Source organism: Marmota flaviventris, chromosome 7 (genome assembly GCF_047511675.1).
Source record: "Marmota flaviventris isolate mMarFla1 chromosome 7, mMarFla1.hap1, whole genome shotgun sequence".
Taxonomy (NCBI): Eukaryota; Metazoa; Chordata; class Mammalia; order Rodentia; family Sciuridae; genus Marmota; species Marmota flaviventris.
The window spans coordinates 2,443,033-2,463,502 of NC_092504.1; the positions used below are offsets into that span (position 1 = coordinate 2,443,033).

A 20,470-nucleotide genomic window follows, 5' to 3' on the forward strand; every position below is an offset into this window, starting at 1 on the left:
GCCCTCCGCCGACTACAGCGCCCACAGGGCCGCGCCGCAAGGCGGAGCCGGAATGCTGGCGCGCCCGTGACGTCACGCTCCGCCCCGCCTCTGCTGAGTGCGCACGGCTCGACGGGAGTCGTGGTCCCGCCGCGGGCGCCCCGGCGGCGGCGCGGGCGGCGCGGACTTCAGCTCCCGGCGTGCCTCGCGCGCCGGCGACGTTAGCGGCGGGCGGGGCAGCGAGGCGAGGGGCGGTGGCGTCCGGGAGGGCGGAGTGAGGCGGGGGAGGGCGCCCGCGCCCCTCCCCCTCCCGCCGCTGCTTCCCCCTCCCCCGACGTAAACTGGGATCCCTTTCCCCTTGTGTCCGCCATATTGGACTCTAACTCTGGTCAGCGGCGGCGACGGGCCCGGTAGACTCGCCGTCCCTCCCGCCAGCGGCCGCCTCGCAGCTCCCGCCCGCCCCGCCCTCCCCGCTCGGGAGGCGACCCCGCGCCGCGTCCCCCGCCCGGCCGGCCGCAGCGCCCGCCGCCGCCTCCGCCTCCGCCTCCGCCCTCGCCGCCGCCCGTGGCCCCGCGCCCGTCCGCCCGCGCCCCTTCCCCGCCCGCCGCCCGCCCGCCCGCCATGAGCCCGGCCGACGCCAAGCGCGGGGCCAGGCGCCGGAAGAACAAGCGCGGCGGCGGCGGCGGCTCGGGCGGCGGCCACGGCGCCGCGAGCGGCGGCAAGGCCGGCCCGGCGGCAGCGCTGCGCGGCCCTCAGGCTCCGGGCCCCAGCGGCGCGGCGGGCCTGCTGGGCGGCGCAGCGGCGGCCCACGGGTCCCTGGGCGCGGGCGGCGCCGCCGGAGGCTACTTTGAGGTAAGCGTGGCGGCGGGGGGTCGGGCCGGGCGGCCGGGGCCGCCGCCCCCTCGCGAGCGGCGGCCGCGGCGCCGGCGGATAACGGGCCGCCGGCCGCTGACAGCTCGCGGCGCGCGAGGCGGCGCCGGCAGCCGGCGCTGCGGCCTCCGCGTCGGCCGCGGTCGGCCCCGCGCTCCAACCCTGCGGGGCCGGGCGAGGCGTGCCGGAAAGTGCCCGGGAAGTTGGCGCTGCCTCCCCGGCGTGGCCTTGGAGAGCCCGCTGACTGCCTCCCGGGGCCACGGCCCGGCCCCGCTCCCCCGGGTGCTTAGGGGCAGGGAGGCGTCTGCTTGCTCGGTGTGTTTGTGGTGTGTGGCTGGGGAGTTCGAAAAAAAAATATTTTCGGCTCTGTTGGTGCAGGCCAGCGGGTGGTGGACTGCTGTCTCTATTCGCTGTCGGTTGTAATACTTCGAAGAGGTATTTCTACGTGGGTATGCAGTTGGCATGGGCATTTCCAGAGATTGCATTGGCCCCTGAAAGAGAATGGGTATTTTTCAAAAGTTATTTGAGTTCTTACAGTGTTAGTTGGACTCTTACATTGCGTTGTCTTAAAGATATTGCGATTATAAAACAAAAAGCCTTAGGATTTTTTTGTGTGCCACGTCCTGACACAGATTGTTTTATGTGAGCTTCCAAATACTATGTTGGACCAGTATATAGTGAGGGCAGATAAGAGATCATTGCATATGGCATGACTTTTTGATACTTGTGCAGTTGCAGAAAAGTGCAGAAATGCATGTCTGCTTAAGTTTGAGCTTGAACTGCTCCCGGTGTTCTCTGTAGTATAAGTGTGGTCATTGTAGTTTATTTTGCATCATGTTGTTAAGTTTGTTTAGGATCCTGGGTCATAGTCTTGAGTGTCTATCTCCAGAGGTTGCCCTTACCCAAAACAGCTGCAGTTCTTGGGATCCAGGATGAGAGGCTTGTGCATTTTTTTTTAGGTCCGTATTTGGTGATTCTGGGAAGGGAGGGTGTGAGATCCCTCTTTGCAAATCCTTTGCAAAAACGTTAATAGTGTTTACTGTGGCTGAATGTAAAATAACCCATTTCTATCAATTCAATAAAAACTAGTTGATAGCACAATATCATTCTTACACTTTAGCCTTTCATACCATTCAGGGTTCTAGTAATTTCCATTTACTTTGCAATAATTAGTTAAAATGATCTTTTAGTTGTTACTCTGATTACTTTTTAAACTCAGATAATGTATACCTACCTAAGTATTATTTTTAGTAGGACTGTTATGTTAAACTATTATGCATCAAAGGTTTGACACCCACTATAAAAGAAAATCTCTAACATGCACACATACCAACAAAAGTTTATGGAATGATGTCTATTACTTTTTGATCTCTTCTGTTCATTTTCATTAATAAAATACTTGTTAGGGTTCAGAGAATTATTTAATGGGTACTATTGAATTTTGACCCACACATGGAAAAGCATTAGCTTTTCTGTAGTTCCCGCACTCCCTTTTTTACTGGGGATTGAACCCAGGTCCTTGTGTATGCTAGGCAAGTGCTCTACCACTGAGTTGCTTCTCCAGCCAGCTCCCCTCCCCCACTTCTATCTCACCTTTCCTCCCACTCTCTTTTCCCCTCCCCTCCCCTTTTTTTGGTACCAAGGATTGAACCCAGGGCCACTTAACAGCTGAGCCACATCTCCAGCCCTTTTTCTTTTTAATTTTGAGACAGAGGTCTTGCTAAGTTGTTTATGGCCTCATTAAGTTGCTGAGGCAAACTTTGAACTTGTGATCCTCCTGCCTCAGTCTCCTGAGTTACTAGGATTATACGCATGGGCACCACTATCCCAGCTTCCAGACCTCTGTTAAGCTTTTAAATTTCTTCACAAGTTGTGTCTTAATCATGGACTAAACATGTTTTCGGTACTTGTGATAGAAGATCTTAATGTAATTCTCATAGGCCCTGAATTGTTTCCCCACAGAGGATGAGTTCTCTGGGTACCTTGTCATGGTGCAAAAACAGGCACTCAGAACAATATTAGCAGGTAACAGCTAGTGGGTCCCAGCCCTGTGTTTCTCAGAGAGGAGCATCTGCATTCCATAGAGAGTCACCAGACCAGAAGGTGGAGAAAGTCTGTCTTCCTCCTTAGGAGGAACTGGTGTACAAAGCTTGGGGGAACACAGGTTTCAGAAGATTGAGCCCTGTGCAACCTTTTAGGGCACCCACCTCTTAGGATTTTTGTGAGAATTAAACAAATCAATGCAGAGGAAGTGCTTAAAACAATTCTTGTTGACCCACAGTAAATGCTGTGTTTTCACGGATGTCATTTTTCAGGAGGTTGGGTTGGACTTTTAGCGATTCTGCTGCAAGATGCTATTGATCGAGCTTTTTCCATTTGTGAAATGGAGAAATAGTACAAAATGTTGGATGAGCTGCTGAGGATACAGCCCAGTGGTAAGAGGGTCTGCCTAGCATGTTCAAGTCCCTGGGTTCAATCCCCAGCACCACAAAAAAAAAAAAAGAGAGAGAGAGAGAGAGAGAGAAAAGCAATATTGGGCATGGGTCTGGGACTAGGTCTTCTGTAACAACCTTGTGTGGTCATCTGCTCTATCCTAATTGTGAAAGGCTAGCCTTGAGATGAATAATTGGTAGGTGAAACATATCATGAATAGCCCTAATTATTTTGCATTTCTATTTTAATGTGTGATTTTCATAATGCTCATGATGTATTAAGTGAAAAACTTAAAAGAGTAGTATTTGTGAGGCCTGTGTGTGTCCATCTTGGCATAGGAAGGTCTTACAGGGTGTTTGCATATCAGACACTTCATGATGGGCATTTGAAGGCTTAATGTTCCCTTTTTCATATGCTTCAAGCTTTAAAACTTTTCACAATCTGATATTACAAACATTTTTCTTTTTTTTCAAATAAAACTATGCTATTTCCATCTTTTGGTAGTTAAACATTTAGTTATTATGTACAATATACAAATAATAGCATTAGAATTTTGTTTTCTAAATAAGTGTCCAAAATTAAGTGTCATACATGTATTATTTACAAAAAATAGAATTCCTCTATTATGGAAGTTGATCTGTGTCACTTGTTGGAATATTAAATTACATTTGATTTGTACTCTCGGAGGACTGGAATGGAAATTTGGGGCTATTTGTAGTCCTGTTAGAGATTTATAAAAGTATGCCATTTGGGGTAGGATAGGGGTCAAAATATATTTTTAAATTGATATTAACATTGTAAAGTCAGAGAAACCCTCTTGTAGTGTAGGTAAGGTAATAATAGTTGAGTTGAGGCATTGGTAATAGTCCTTTTTCAAGGCTGAAAAGGGGGCAAGGAAGAGTTTGGTTAATAATATTGAAGGCCACCTCAATAATGTTGAGGTTAGGTGGTGTGGTTGCTGTACAAACAGCCCTAGTGGGATTATGGATGTGTGGAATAGATACTTGGGGGTCTTCCCTCTCTGGTAGAAATTGCTACCATGATGAAGTGAGGTTCCTCTTATATTTGCTTTAAGAAACTCTGTAATTCACAGAAGTAAATTAAGTAAGAATCTAGAACTTCCAGACCTTTAGCTGTTTAGCTGGGTGTGGTGGTGTGCACCTGTAATCCCATCTCTTTGGGAGACTAAGGCCGGAGGGTTGCAAGTTTGAGGCCATCCTGGACAATTTAGCAAGACTCTTGTCTCAAAATAAAAAATAAGAAAAGGGCTGAGGATGCAGCTCAGTGGTAGAGAGGCCCTGAGTTCAATCTCTGGTACTATGTGCACCCCCCCCACCCCCACAAAAAAGATTAATGGTTTAGCATACGTTGTTACTATGTAAGTTTTAGAAATGATGCAGCTCATCACAAACCCCCTCTGAGATTTAGTGTTGCTATATATATGTAGACGTGTGTAATGAATATATCAGGGTACAGTGAGTGTCTCCTTATGTGTTCTCCTTTTCATAGTCATTCCTACAACCATTCTAATCTGTATCTTTTTGATGTATTTTACTGGTATTTCATAGAGAAGGACTTTGTGCTGGGGCTCTTTGGCTAGGTGTTATATTTGAGGTGCTTTTGGGTTGATGTAGCATTTGATTGTTCTTTTTCATGGCATATACGTTTCCATTGTGTGACACTTTATATGTTCTAATATTGATGGATATTTGGTTTTTTTTCTTTTTAAGGCTGATATGAATTGGAGCTGATAAGCATGTCTTTTGGTGGGCATGAACACTCCTGAGAGTTGGTGTATATATTTGGCAGAGGAATCGCTGAGTATTTGTATGATTCAACTTGAGTAGATTTAGCCAGTTTTCCTAAGTGGTACTGTTGCATGCTTATCATTAGAAATTAGCATATAATGAAATTGATTTTTTTCCCCCAGTACTGGGGATTGAACCTAGGCAGTGCTTTGTCACTGAACTGTATGCGTGTAGTCCTTTTAATTTTTAAAAAATTTTTTTTTAGTTTTAGATGAACACAATACCTTTATTTGTTTATTTTTATGTGGTACGGGGGATCGAACCCATGCCTCACGCATCCTAGGCAAGCTCTCTCCACTGAGCCACAACCCCAGCCATATTTATTTTTTTTAATATATATATATATATTTTTTAAATATTTATTTTTTAGTTTTTTATGTGGACACAATAGCTTTATTTTATTTTTATGTTGTGTTGAGGATCGAACCCAGCACCTCCACATGCCAGGTGAGCGCACTACCATTTGAGCCACATCCCCAGCCCTTAATATTTTTTATAGTTGGAGCACATGCCTTTATTTAATTTATTTATTCATATGTGGTGCTGAGAATTGAACCCAGTGCCTCGCATGTGCTATGCAAGCATTCTACCCCTGAGCCAGCCACAACCCCAGGCGCCCCCCCCCCCTCCATTTTTATTTTGAGACAGGTTTAGGCTAAGTTGCTGAGGCAATCCTCCTGCCTCAGCTTCCCAGGTAGCTGGAATTACAGGTATGAGCCACCATGCCTGTTTTTTTGGGGGGTTTGTTTTTGGTACTGGAGATTGGATCCAGAGGCACTTTACCACTGCACACATCCCCAGCCCTTTTAATTTTTTATTTTGAGATAGGATCTTATTAAATTGCTTAGGGCCTTGGTAAATTGCTTAGGCTGGCCTTGAATTTGGCATCCTCCTGCCTCAGACTGAGGAGTCCCAGCTATGTGGGGTACCTCAGAGGCTGATCTGCTGGCAATACAGCATGTGCTGTGAGGTGGCTTTTGTTTGTTTTTTGTGTTAACCCTCACTGTGTTAACCCTGGCTGGTCTTAACTAGGACACAAGTGGTTCTCCCACCTCAGCCTCCCAAGTAGTTGGGACTACAGTAGGTGCTCACAGTCATGCCCAGCTTTGATTTTTTTTTTTTTTTAAAGGGAGAGAGAGAGAATTTTTAATATTTATTTATCTTTTAGTTTTCGGCGGACACAGCATCTTTGTTTGTATGTGGTGCTGAGGATCGAACCCGGGCCGCATGCATGCCAGGCGAGCATGCTACCGCTTGAGCCACATCCCCAGCCCAGCTTTGATTTTTTAAAAGTGCTATTACTTGGATTTTGGTGATGGAAGGGTATTGCTGGGGATTGAACCCACAGTCTTGCTCATGGTAGGCAAATGCTCTACCATCGAGCTACACTCCAGCCTGTTATTTGAATTTTAGCACAGATGTAGTCCCATGTAATCACTGTCATAATTGGATACAATATAGTTTCATTATCCACAAATCTGCCTCATGTTATCCCTGTGCAGTCATACTCTCCCTAATTCCTTTTGTTTTCTTTGGATACTGGGAATTGAACTCAACCACTGAGCCACATCTCCAGCCCTATTTTGTATTTTATTTAGAAACAGGGTCTCACTGAGTTTCTTAGCACCTCGCTTTTGCTGAGGTTGGCTTTGAATTCGCAGTCTTCCTGCCTCAGCCTCCCCAGCCTGGGATCTCTCCCTGATTCCTAAGCACTTTGCGACCACTACTCTGTTCCTTATATACTTTTAAATTTCAGGGAAGTCACGTAAATGTAGTCATATGATAGCAAAGTTTTGAGGCTACACTTCATTTTACCTAGTATAATACCAAGATTCATTCAAGTTGTTGCATATACCAGTAGTTCCTTTTTACCCTCACCAATCCTCTCTGCTGCGTATGGAACCCAGGGTCACAGGCATGCTAGTCAAGCATTCAGCCACTGAGCTGTATCCTCAGCCCTGTTCCTTTTCACTGCATAGTAGTCCATTGTATGGATGTACCACAGTTTATTAGTTGTTTCCTTGGTGGACATTGGGATGGTTTCTAGTTTTTCTTTTTTCTTGGATATGGAGTTGCTATAAACATTCATGTGGAGTTGGTGTGTGAAAGTAAATTTTAATTTCTCTATGATGCTAAGGATTAGGAGCTGTGTCATATGTAACATAAAACAAACTGTTTTCCAGATAGGTGTATTATTTTGCCTACCCACCAGTAACGTGTGGGAGTTCAGTTGCTCTGCATCCTTGCTAGCAGTTGGAATTGCCAGTAGTTCTTTTTCTTTTTTTTTTTTTTAACCATTTTAATAAATAGGTATGTAGTGGCATTGTGGTTTTAGTCTGTATTTCCCTACTGACTAATCATATTGAACACTTATCGTCTGTTTATTTGCCATTCTTGTGTTCTCTTAGAAGAGGTATATATTCAAGATTGTGGGTTTCTTTCTTTTTTGGCCTGGGTGTGGTGGTGCATGCCTGTAATCCTAGAGACTTGGGAGGCTGCAATAGGAGGATCACAAGTTTGAGGTCAGCGTCAGCAATTTAGTGAGGTCCTCAGGGAACTTAGTGAGACTCTGTTTCAAAATAAAAAAAACAAGGGCTGGGGTTGTGGCTCAGTGGTAGAGCGTTTACCTCGCTTGTGTGAGGCACTGGGTTCAATTCTCAGCACCACATATAAATAAATGATTAAAATTCATCAACAAACTAAAAAAATATTTAAATAAATAAGAAGGACTGGGGTTGTAGCTCAATGGTTAAGCGCCTTGAGTTTAATCCCCAGTACCAAAAAAAAAAGATTGTTTGTTTTGTGTGTGCACTGAGAATTGAGCCCAGGGGCTCTACCACTTAGCTACACCCCCCCAGACATTTTTATTTTTTTATTTTAAGAAAGGTATCTAAGTTGTGGAGGCTGGCCCTTGAACTTGTGATCCTTCTGCCTCAACCTCTGGAGTTGCTGGGATTACAGTTGTATGCCATACCTGGACAATTTACCATTTTGTTTTCTTTTATGAACTATGGTTTGGTGTCATGTCTAAGAACTTTGTTTCAGCTTCAAGTTATAGATATTTTTCCTTATATTCTAAAAATTTCATAGTTTTACATTTAGATCTGATTCATTTTGTGTATTTCCAGATAAGGTAGGAAGTTTGGGTAAAAGTTCCCTTTTCTTTCTTTTTCCTCTTTGTATGTGGAATTCAAATTGCTCCAAACTCATTTCTTGAAAGTGGCAAAAGTAACTGGTGGTCTGGAAGACCTAACCCAGTTATAGCATGCCTAGCATGCCCAAGGCCCTGGATTCAATCTCTTGCACTGAAGACAAGCAGGCAACCCTAAAACGCTAATTGGTCTTACTTGTGTGGGTTATTCGGGTACTCTAGTTTTTTTCCAGTGATCTATTGGTCTGTCTATTGCCAGTGCTGCACTGCCTTGATGACTTGTGTCTTAAAAATTGGGTAAGTTGGGACTGCGGTTATGGCTCAGTGGCTCAGTGGTTTAGAGTGCTTGCCTAGCACTTATGAAGCACTGGATTCAATCTTCAGCACCACATAAAAATAAAATAAAGATATTGTGTCCACCTACAACTAAAAAAATAATTTTTAGAAGTTGGATAATGTGGTTCCTCCAACCTTAAAGATTTAAATGATTTGTTTTGTTTTATTTTGTATAGTGGGGATTTAACTCAGGGGCATTCTACCACTGACTACATCCCCAGCTCTTTCATTTTTTATTTTGAGTCAGGGTCTTACTAAGTTTCTGAGTCTGGCTGAACTGGGATTAGAGGCATGCACCACTTCGCTGGTTATTTTCTTTGTCTTTTATGTGCATTTTAGAATCAGCTTGTGTATATCAATAATTAGTTCTTCTGAGATTTGATTTGAATAACTTTAAATCTATATATAGATCAGTTTGGTGGAGAATTGACATATATTTACTATGTCAATTTTCCAAAGCATGAAAACGATGTGACTGTAATTAATTGGTTGTTTGATTTCTTCCATTAGTGATTTATAGATGTTAGTGGTACAGATCCTATACATTTTTTCTTAGATTTGTACTTATTTCATGTTTTTTAATTTTTCATTTTTCTTAGCTATTTCAAATATGCCTGCCTCCCTCTTGTCCTTCTTCCCTATCTCCTTTCCTTCTTTTCTTTATTCTGTTGAACCCAGGTCCTGGAGCATGTTAATAAGCACATGCTTTTCCACTGAGCCACACCTTCTTTATTTGTATATAGAAATAAAATTTGGGATGTAGCTCAGAGGTAGAATTACTTTCCTAAAGACAGTAGAATGAATTGGATATTATTTTCCTAGATATGAATACACCACCAGTGTAACTGCACATAATGTACAACTACAAGAATGAGATCCTAATTAGACTAAGTTATACTCCATGTAGGTATAATATGTCAAAATACACTCTAATGTCATGGATTTCTAAAAAGTACAAATTAAAAACAAAAAACAAACACTTTCCTAGTATGCACAAGATCCTGGATTTGGTCCTCACCACTGCAAATATAAAAAGGAATATAATATTTTTGTGTTTCCTTTCTATCCTTTGGTCTTGCTGAAATCATATATTCTGGGATTTTTTTGTGGATTCATGGGGTTTTCTTTTTTTTTCTTTTTAATATTTATTTTTTAGTTATCGACGGATACAACATGTTTGTTTTGTATGTGGTGCTGAGGATCCAACCCGGGCCGCACGCATGCCAGGCGAGCGCGCTACCACTTGAGCCACATCCCCAGCCCCTCATGGGGTTTTCTGAATAAATAATCATATTGTTTCTCCTTTTTTTTTTTTTCCCCGTTCTATGTTCCTTTTATTTTTCTTGTCTTATTAAACTGGTTAGGACTTTGATGCTCAGGATCCCAAGTGATGAGAGTGGATATTGCTGCCTTTTTCTGGATGTTGGAGGGAAAGCCATTAAGTATGATGTCTGTTGTAGTGTGTGTGTGTGTGTGTGTGTGTGTGTTTTGTAAATACTCATGATCAGTTTAAAGAAGTTCCTATGTCTGGTTTACTGAGAGATTTCATTAGTGAATGTTGAGTTTTTAATTTTTTTCCCCCAGAATTTTTTTGAGTCAATTGATTATGGTCATGTAGTATTTCTTCTTTAGACTACTAATAAGTGGATTGTATTATTGATTTTGGATATGAAACCAGTTTGCATTCCTAGAATAAACCCTACTTGGTCGTGGGTGTTACTGTTATTTGTGTGTGTGTGTGTGTGTGTGTGGTGTGTGTAGTGGGGGGGCAGATACTGGGAATTGAACCCAGGGGTTTCCAATATTAGGCAAGTGCTGTACCCCTAAAATAACGTCTAGCTCCCCAATCCTGCCACTTTAAAAAAAATTATTTTGAGTCAGGATCTTGCTAAGTTTTCCAGGTTGATCTTGAACTTGTGATCCTCCTACCTTGGCCTTCTGAGTAGCTGGGGTCACAAATGTGCATCACCATGCCTGATTTGCTTGGGTTTGAGAATTTCAGGTAGAAGATAGCAGTTTAGATTATTGATTTGAGACCTTTCTTTAATTTCTTTTTCTTTTTTCTTTTCTTTCTTTTTTTTTTTTTTTTGTAGCAGGGATTGAATCCAGGGGTGCCTAACCACTGAGCAACATTCCCAGCCCCTTTTTTTTGGTTTGTTTTATTAGAGACAGGGTCTCACTGAGTTGCTTAGCGCCTCGCTGAGTTCCTGAGGCTGGGTTTGAACTCAAGATCCTTCTGCCTCAGCCTCCCCAGTTGCTGAGATTACAGGCGTGTACCACCATGCCCAGCACCTATTTTTCTTCTTTAAGTATTGAATGCTCTCAACTTCTGTGTAAGCTATACTTTAGCTGCATCTCACAAATTTTTGTATGATGTACTTTCATTTATATTCAATTTAAAAGTTTTCTCATTTCCTTTGAATCTTCTTTGACTCATGGGTTGTTTTAAAGTACATTGTTAAATTTCCTGTTCTCTTTTTTTTAATATTTATTTTTTAGTTGTAGTTTGACACAACACCTCCATTACACTTGTTTAATTTTTTTGTTTGTGGTGCTGAGGATCAAACCCAGGTTCCCGCACGTGCGAGGCAAGCGCTCTACAAGCGCTATACTGCTGAGCTACAACCCCAGCCCCTCCTGTTCTCTTTTTTTTTTTTTTTTTAAAGAGAGAGGGGGAGAGAAGAGAGAGAGAGAGTTTTTTAATATTTATTTTTTTTAGTTTTCGGCGGACACAACATCTTTTTTTTTATATATATATTTAGTTAGTTAGTTAGTTATTGGCAGACACAACATCTTTGTTTGTATGTGGTGCTGAGGATCGAACCCGGGCCGCACGCATGACAGGCGAGCGCGCTACCACTTGAGCCACATCCCCAGCCCCTCCTGTTCTCTTTTTGTTACTGAGTTCTAGTCTAATTCTCTTGTGGTCAGAGAATGTCTTTTTATGGTTTTATTTTTTTCAAAAATTTTGCAGTTCTATTGTTTATTTTGATGAATGTTACACGTACACTAAAAAATGTATTTTGTGTTATTTTTGGGTGGATTTTCTTTAATTCTTTTTTCTATTTTGTGGTACTGGTGATCAAACCCAAGGACTTTATCGCTGAGACCTCAAATTTGTGATTATCGTACCTCAGCATCCCAAGAAGCTGGGATTACAAGTATAGGCTACCACACCTAGCTTAGGTAGAGTGTTTTCTAAATGTCCATTATATCTGGTTGGTTTATAGTTTTGTTCAATTCTTGTGTATTCTTTTTATTTTTAATATTTTTTAGTTGTAGTTGGACACAATACCTTTATTTTATTTATTTTTATGTGGCGCTAAGGATTGAACCCAGGGCTAGGTGAGCCCTCTACTGCTGAGTCACAACCCCAGCCCAATTCTTGTGTATTCTTGCTGTTTTTTTGGTCTCCTAGTTCCTTTTATTGCTGAGAAAGGAGAGTTGAGGTCTGTTATTAGAATGTGGTTTGTTGACATCTCCTTACAGTTTATTTAGTTTTCCCTTCATGCATTTTTTAATCTTTGTTGTTTGGTGCATATACACTTAGAATTGTTTGTTTTCTTGATGAATTGACCCTTTTTGTCACTTAAGTTATGTTCTTCTCATCTTTGGTAGTTTTCTTGACTCTGAAGTCTTATTATTATTATTATTTTTTAAGTTGTTGATGGACCTTTATTTTATTTATTTTTATGTGGTGCTGAGGATCAAACCCAGTGCCTCACACGTGCTAGGCAAGTGCTCTGCCACTGAGCTACAGCCCCACACCTTCAGCTTTCTTTTAATTAGTATTTTTTGGTATATCTTTTTCTATCCTTTTACTTAACCTACATATATGTTATTTTACTTGACATGTGTTTCTTGTAGACAGCTGCTTAGTCAACTTTCGTTAATAATACATATTCATATTTTCGGTTTTAGTTATAATGTGTATATGAAATATACTTTCTAATTTGAGGTCTTTTTTCCTGAATTAATTGCTAATTGAGTGTTTGGTACTAGTTTGGTATTCTGCCATGTGCATTATGTTTCATATAGTTCTCTTCATCAACATTATTATTATTATTATTATTATTTTTTCTGCTGAGAATCAAACCCAGGGCCTTGTGCATGCAAGGCAAGCACTCTACCAGTTGAGCTATATTCCCAGCACTTCTTCATGATTTTTTTTTTTTTTTTTTTTTTTTTTGGTACAGGGGATTGAACCAGGAACACTTTACCTGATGACATTCCCAGCCCCTTTAAAAAATTTTTTGAAACACTTTCTCCCTAAGTTGTTCAGGCTGGCCTGGAACTTGCGATCTTTCTGCCTCAGCTTCCTGAATGACTGGGATTACAGGTGTGTGCCACCACACCTGGCTTTTCACTGAACTTTTTGACCCAATAGGCTTTATAAACTGATTTGCTGGATTACATCAACATGGAAACACAAATTATATTTATGTATGTTTTTGTACACACATATGAACATGTGAACATATAATGTGGTTTGTTGACATCTCTTTACAGTTAATTTAGTTTGAACCCAGGACTCTATCCCTGAACTACATCCCCAACCCTTTTAAAATTATTATTATTATTTTTGGTACCAGGGATTGAACTAAGGGACATCAACCACTGAGCCAAATTCCCACCCCTTTTTTGTATTTTGTTTAGAGATGGGGTCTCACTGAGTTGCTTAGAATCTTGCTTTTTGCCAAGGCTAGCTTTGAACTCGTGATCCTCCTGCCTCAGCCTCCTGAGTAACAGGAATTATAGGCATGTTGTTAAGGCCTTGGGTTTGATTCTCAACACCACATAAAGATAAATAAAGGTATTATGTCCAACTACCACTAAAAAATAAACATTAAAAAACAAAAAAAGAAGAAGAAATAACAAGGGACCACAAGAGTCAAAACACTTGTTCGAAAGTGGGTGGGCAAGGAGGCAAACCTTTACTTTTGCCAGAAGGGTGTGCTACAGAATCTGGTTAGTGAGCCTATCTGGGGAAGGGCTACAATTAAAATGGCTACAATTGGATCCAACTGTACTATATTCTGAAAACGAACCACCAGATTTTCTGTTTCTCACAATGTGACATTGGGCTTGTCCAATCCATCTTCTTCTTCTTCTTCTTTTTTTTTTTTTAAAGAGAGAGAGAATTTTTTTTTTTTTAATATTTGTTTTTTTAGTTTTCGGCTGACACAACATCTTTGTTTTGTATGTGGTGCTGAGGATCGAACCCGGGCCGCACGCATGCCAGGTGAGCATGCTACCGCTTGAGCCACATCCCCAGCCCCAATCCATCTTCTTTTAGAGACAGTTTAACCAGTATGAGTTGAAATCAAATAACTTATATCTCATGGGCCTATAAAACATTTGTTTTGTTTTTACTTATAGAAATCAGTTTTGGTCTAGGCACACCTATAATCCTCCTGCTCAGAAGGCTGAGACAGAGGGATCTCAAGTTTGAGTCAGCTTGGACAATTTAGTGAGACCCTACCTTAAAACAAAATAAAGAGTCTGAGATTGTAGATCTGAGGTAGAATGCTTGCCTAAACTTTCTGTAGGCCCTGGGCTCCATCCTCTGCACTACAAAAAACAAACAAATAAGTCATTTTTAATTTTTTCCTTCCTTCCTCCCTTCCTCAGTATTAGGGCTTGAACCCAGTGGTGCTTTACCACTGAGCTATCCCCCCCCCCTTTTTTTTTTGGTAACAGGTTCTTGCTAAATTGCCCAGGCTGACTTTGAACTTTCTGCCCTTCTGCTTTAGCCTCCTGAGTAGCTGGGATTACAGGCCTGTGCCACTCAGTGTACCTGGTTAAACTTATTATTTTGGTGTTTTTTTTTTTTTTTGGTGGTGATGTTTGGGGATCAAACTCAGGTTCTTGAACCTGCTAGGCATACATACTACAACTGAGCCATGCCCCAGACCTTATTTTGAGGGAGTTCTAGATTTACAAGATAGGCTTTGTTATGCCTAGAGTCCCAGGTACTTAGGAGGCTGAGGCAGGAAAATTGCTTGAGTCTAGGAGTTCAGGACCAGCTGGGCAACCATAGCATGAGACTCCATCTCAAAATTGAATAAGTAAATAAACACCATACAGTGAAAACTTAGCTCAAAGAAGAAGTAAAAATGAAAACTAGATTTATAGACTAGTGACCAAGATAGTGTAGAGAGTTCCTGTATTCCCTTCAGCCAACTTTTCCTAGTGTTGACATCTTATGGAATATTGATATTTGTCACAACTAGGGAAGTGAATGTTGGTACAACATTGCTAACTACAGATTTTGTTTCTGTTTCACTAATATCCTATTTCTCTCCCAGGGTTTAATCCAGGACACTACTTTGTATTTAGTGGTCCAGAATTGTAATTCTTTTTAGCTGCCTTAGTTATGAATTTAGTGAGCTTTCGATTTCATAGTTCTTTCTTTGTAGAAATATTTGGTGTTTATTCCACTGTGGTGAAATAGTCCAGCAGGACAGACATTCTACAGGTTACACCTGGGAGCTCAGCCCCTCTTGACAATCTGTTAGAGGTTACAAATTCCTGGTCACTGATCAGGTTAGTGTAGAGAAAGGGGTTACCAGGCCCTGATGAAGTTTGTTGCATTAGATGAAGAAATTCCATAAATGAATTCTTTTTTTTTTTTAAAGAAAGAGTGGGGGGGAGAGAGAGAGAGAATTTTTTTTTAATATTTATTTTTTAGTTCTCGGCTGACACAACATCTTTGTTTGTATGTGGTGCTGAGGATTGAACCCGGGCTGCACGCATGCCAGGCGAGCGTGCTACCGCTTGAGCCACATCCCCAGCCCCCATAAATGAATTCTTGACTGTGCTTATATATTGTTGCTGCTGCTTCCTTTTTTTTTTTTTGTTACCAGGGATTGAACCCAGGGGTGTTTATTCACTGAGCCATATCACACCTCCAGTCCTATTTTTTTCTTTCTTTCTTTCTTTTTTTTTTTTTTTTTATGTTTTGAGACAGGGTCTTGCTAAGTTGCTTTAGGATCTTGCTAAATTGCTGAGGCTGGCTTTGAACTTGGGATCCTCTTGCCCCAACCTTCCAAATGACTGGGATTACAGGTGTGTGCAACTGTATCCAGCTGCTTTCTGCTTTTTTTTTTTTAAAACCTTTATTTAATTTATTTATTTGTATGTGGTGCTGAGGATCGAACCCAGGGCCTCGCACGTGCTAGGCGAGCACTCTACCTCTGAACCACAACCCCAGCCCTGCTTTCTGCTTTTAAAAGCATAAAAAACAGCATCATGTATTAACAGTTCTAAATTGTAGCTACTGTCTTCCTCCTTCCCTTATTAGAATAATAGGAGGGTTTGGATATGTCAGCTGGTCGTTGTGATTAAATGTCTCTCCATAAGCTGTGAGTTGAAATGTTCATTGTATTTTTGTGTGTTTACAGATGATCCATGCAGTTTGTTGGTAGGCACGCTGGCATAGCAGATTAGACTTAGAGTATTGCGAGACTGGTGATTTTTTTTTTTTTTTCCTTTTGCTGAGGTAGTGTTTGTTGTTGAGTTTGAAAAATTCCTCTAAATGTTGTAGTCAGCACCTTCAATTTCTAGTGGCATTTATTACTTAGTCCTCACTCAAGGTAGGAAACTGAAGCTGAGGGCCTAGGAATATAGCTCAGCTGGTAGAGTGCTTGCCTCACATGCACAATAACATGGGTTCAATTCTTAGCACTACAACAAACAAATAAACAAAAACAAAAACTGAAGCCTGGGCATAGTGGCACATGCCTGTAATCCCAGCCACTTGGGAGGCCAAGATGGGAGGATCTTAAGTTCAAAGCCAGCCTCAGCAAAAGCAAGGTGCTAAGCAACTCAGTGAGACCCGGTTTCTAAATAAAATACAAAATAGGGCTGGGGATGTGGCTCAGTGGCTAAGTGCCCCTGATTCAGTACCGCCTCCCGCTTCTGGGGTTGGGGCTGGGGCTCAGTGGCAGAGCACTTGCCTAGCATGTATGAGGCCCTGGGTTGATCCTCAGCACCACATAAAAATTAATGAACAAAATAAAGGTATTGTGTCCAAGTACAACTAAAAAAATTAAAAGTAAAAGAAAAGAAAATTGTCTTGCTATCCTAGTTCTCCTTGCTCTCATTCAGCCTGTTTTCTCTTCCTCCAAGCCTTAGTCTGGAACCTGGTCTGCTGCTTTCTTCCACCCTCCCTACTCCTGTTCCATCTGCCCTTCCGCCTGAGCAGGGGAGAATCTTCTGCTTTCTTTGGTGGCACCTTCACTTGCTCCTACTACTATCCCTTGCCCGCCAGAGCCTTGCTGATTGGGTCTGGCTGGTCAGCATCCATCTTGCTCTTTGCTTCCTTTTATCTCCTTATTCCAGGCTTTGAGTCCTCCAGGCCTAGTGGTCTTGCTGTGCTGGTTGTGTGATGCATCTGCACAGCTTGAGCAGGCTGTTCCTCTCACCTCCGTGCCTTCTTGGGACTCTCCTGTCTTCTGGGAAGGGAACTGCTGTTTCTCTCTAAGGTGGAGGTCATGCACTGTCCCCGTGGGGCTCATGTTTTTCCTCTAGACCAAGTCGTTACCTCCCTTCCAGGTTTCCTTGGTGCCTGTCCTTGACAAGCACATAGCTCATACACACTCAGCAGTGTTGCTGAGGCCCAGGCCACTCCACAGGAGTTCTTGCAGTTCTACCTTCTTCCCTGAAATCTCTTCTTTGCCTTCTGCTTTTGAAGAAAGCATTTATGCTTTTTCCAGATTAATTCAATATTGCAGAGCTTCTTAACTCTTGGATTTAAGTGAGTCTGTGGCTGATGGAAACTCAGTTGCAGAGTTTATAAGTGGATATGTTATCCCAAGGCCTTTTCAGGGTGTCAACTTTTCTGTCCTGCATCTTTCCTCTTTCATGGTATTATTTTTCTTAGTGTTCATATTTTGAGTCTTCCAACTTCTCTTCCCTACTCCTCAGTCCTTCTTTTGATTTTGCCTAACCCTATAAGGTACCATTTTATCCAACAAGATTTCTCCTGTCCACCAAATGACTTGAAATCCTGGCCAGTGGTACTGGTTGATATTGTTTGCTTCTGCTTTCTTCTCCTCCATTCATGTTTTATCCCCTTTTCCAGCTCTTGTATCTGCTTCTGTCGTCAGTCTTTCCCAAGGTTATTAAGCCATCACATCCTTTCCAAGACCTGTAGTTGTTTTTTGGTCATGATTCTTTTTGAACTTTTTTGCATTTGACTTTGATTATATATGAATTTCTGGAAAATACTTTGTCTTTGTATGTATAGCTGCATTGTGGTTCTCTTGACTATTGTTTCTCTTACTCCCTGGCTTTGGTGAGTTCACTTACTTCAATATCCATACCAGTTACCATTATATATTTGATTCTGTATTTGGTTGGTTCTTCAAGTTCAGATTTACATTTGGTATTTCTGACAGATAATTGGAAACTCAGATGGGAGGTTGGTATGTCTTCAACATTGTGGAAGAATGATTGGGACCTTTGTTCAGACTGTACTCTTCCCATGTTATATAATAATGCTTAGACATTGTTGGTTTGTTTACTAGTAAACTTGTCAAAAAGAGTTTTGGGGGCTGGGATTGTGGCTCAGTGGTAGAGGGCTCACCTAGCATGTGTGAGGCACCAGGTTCAATCCTCAGCACCACATATAAATAAATAAAATAAAGGTATTATGTCCATCTACAACTAAAAAAATAAATACATAAAAAAAAGTTTTTGTCAAAAGGTCTCAGGTCAACCATATGTGGTTGTGCATTGGGCACCTTTTCAGTATTTGTCAGATAAGAAAATTGTGCTAGATAATCCTGAAGGTCTTTGTTAACTTTATGACAGTTCTTTGTCATTTCTGTGTCATTCAGTTTCAGTGATTACCTGCTGCCTTTTGTATGTGTCTCTGAAGTGTGTGTCAGGGACCTGTCATGCGTGTTTGATAACCGTTTGGGCTGTGGGAAGAACATGTTGGCACTTAATTTCTTTTTCTTTTCTTTTTTTTTTTTTTTTTGGTGGTGCTGGGGACTGAACCCAGGACTTTGTGCATGCAAGTCAAGCACTCTACCAACTGAGCTATGTCCCCAGCCCAGCACTTAATTTCTAGGTAGGACACTAAACTTTACAAACTCTCACTGCCCACTGTGGTGATCTGCAGTGCAGGGATCTTGCCTGAATTCTGAGCAGTCCTGAGGCGGGAGGGAGATGGACTTGTGACTTAACGTGTATTCTCACTTGAGGTATACAGCTGTGGAAAACTGGGCATTTATGTAGCGCTCCTCTGGTGCACTCATAGATTCTACTGTCTGGTTTTTTTGTTTGTTTTTTGTTTTTTCAAAGAGAGAGAGAGAGAGAATTTTTATTTATTTTTTTAGTTTTCGGCGGATACAACATCTTTGTTTGTATGTGGTGCTGAGGATTGAACCCGGGCCGCACGCATGCCAGACGAGCGCGCTACCGCTTGAGCCACATCCTCAGCCCTACTGTCTGGTTTTAATTAAACTGGTTCTGATAGGATAGGCTAAACTGAAACAAACCTTGGATTAAAGATAGTGCTCATCATGAAAACATGGGGGATAATAGGAACACACAAGGTAGAGCCTGCACTTCTGCTTTCTGCACCAGCTTCTCCTAGCCACATAACAAAGTTAGAGATTATCTAAGTAGAGCCTGGCACGGTGGCATATGCTTGTAATCCCAGCAGTTTAAGAAGCTAAGGCAGGAGGATGCAAGTTCAAGACCAATCTCTGCAATTTAGTGAGGCCCAGGGTACTTAGTGAGACCTTGCTTCAGAATAAAAACAAAAAATGGCTGGGGATGTGGCTCAGTGGTTAAGTGACCCTGGGTTCAGTTCCTGGTACAAAAACAACAAAACAAAAGCTAAGCAGAGTCAGCTCCCAAAGATTATTCAAGATATGGATTTATATTCACTTTATTAGTGACCAGCTATACCTGAAGTGGTTATCTCACTTTAAGAGATTGGGGAGTGGGGACGCCTTTATAGCTGGCAAAACATTTTAAGAATATGTGTCCAGGGGCTGGGGATGTGGCTCAAGCCGTAGCGCGCTTGCCTGGCATGCGTGCGGCCCGGGTTCAATCCTCAGCACCACATACAAAAACAAAAATGTTTTGTCCGCAAAAACTAAAAAATAAATATTAAAAAGTTCTCTCTCTCTCTTTCTTAAAAAAGTAAAAAATAAAATAATAAAAAAAAGAATGTGTCCAGAAGAAAGCACTTCCTATAAATTTTGTGACTGTGTTTGAAGACATTAGTTACTCATGTTTTTATAGTTTCATTAAGCTCAAGCTTAAACCTTTCAAAGTTTCTATCCTATATTTCTTTTGTTCTTTCTTTTGTGTATGTATATGTGTGTACACACACATCTATGTTCACACTGAGGGTTGAGCCCAGGGTGCTCTACCTCTACCACTGAGCTACACTCCAGCCCTTTTTATGTTTTGTTTTGAGATATAAGACCTTACTTAATTGCCCAGGCTATCCTAGAACTTGTGATTCTCCTGCCTCAGCCTCCCAAGTTGCTGGGATTACATACTTGCACCACTGTGCCTGACTTCTAGGCCATTTTTCTGTATTCGGTAGGGTTCAGTTGCAGAAGCAGCTCTAGCTGGCTTACCAGGGGCAGATACTTAATATGGAGAATTAGGTACATTCAGCCTTTTTAAAAGGTCTGGAGGAACAGGATGTTTGCTGGATTTCCAAGTACAGCACTCAGCTGTGGAGTTGGTAGAGCCAGTCTGCAACATCTGCCACTCTTATCCGGTACTGAAAGACAGACATCTGCCATTGGGAAAAGCTCTTTCTGTAGCAGTTGGTGGGAAAGTGGGCTGAATGTTAGAATAATACATAGGAAACAATATGGCAACAAAAGAAATACATTGCTTTGTCAGCAAATGCTTTTGG

At 41.9% G+C, this 20,470-nt stretch overlaps 1 protein-coding gene across 6 annotated transcripts in view; it reads left to right on the forward strand.

Annotated features, from left to right (window-relative positions):
* Positions 1 to 738: 738 nt before the first annotated feature.
* The window catches only part of Fam193a (family with sequence similarity 193 member A), a 148,052-nt gene continuing 128,320 nt past the window's right edge, over positions 739 to 20,470 (forward strand). For 2 of the 6 annotated variants that reach the window (XM_071614093.1, XM_071614094.1), the window contains exon 1: positions 739 to 831. The gene's annotated coding sequence lies outside the window, so the exon portion shown is untranslated. The remainder of the gene's footprint in view (positions 832 to 20,470) is intronic. The other 4 variants (XR_011707938.1, XM_071614092.1, XM_071614096.1 and 1 more) reach the window with 3 other exon arrangements.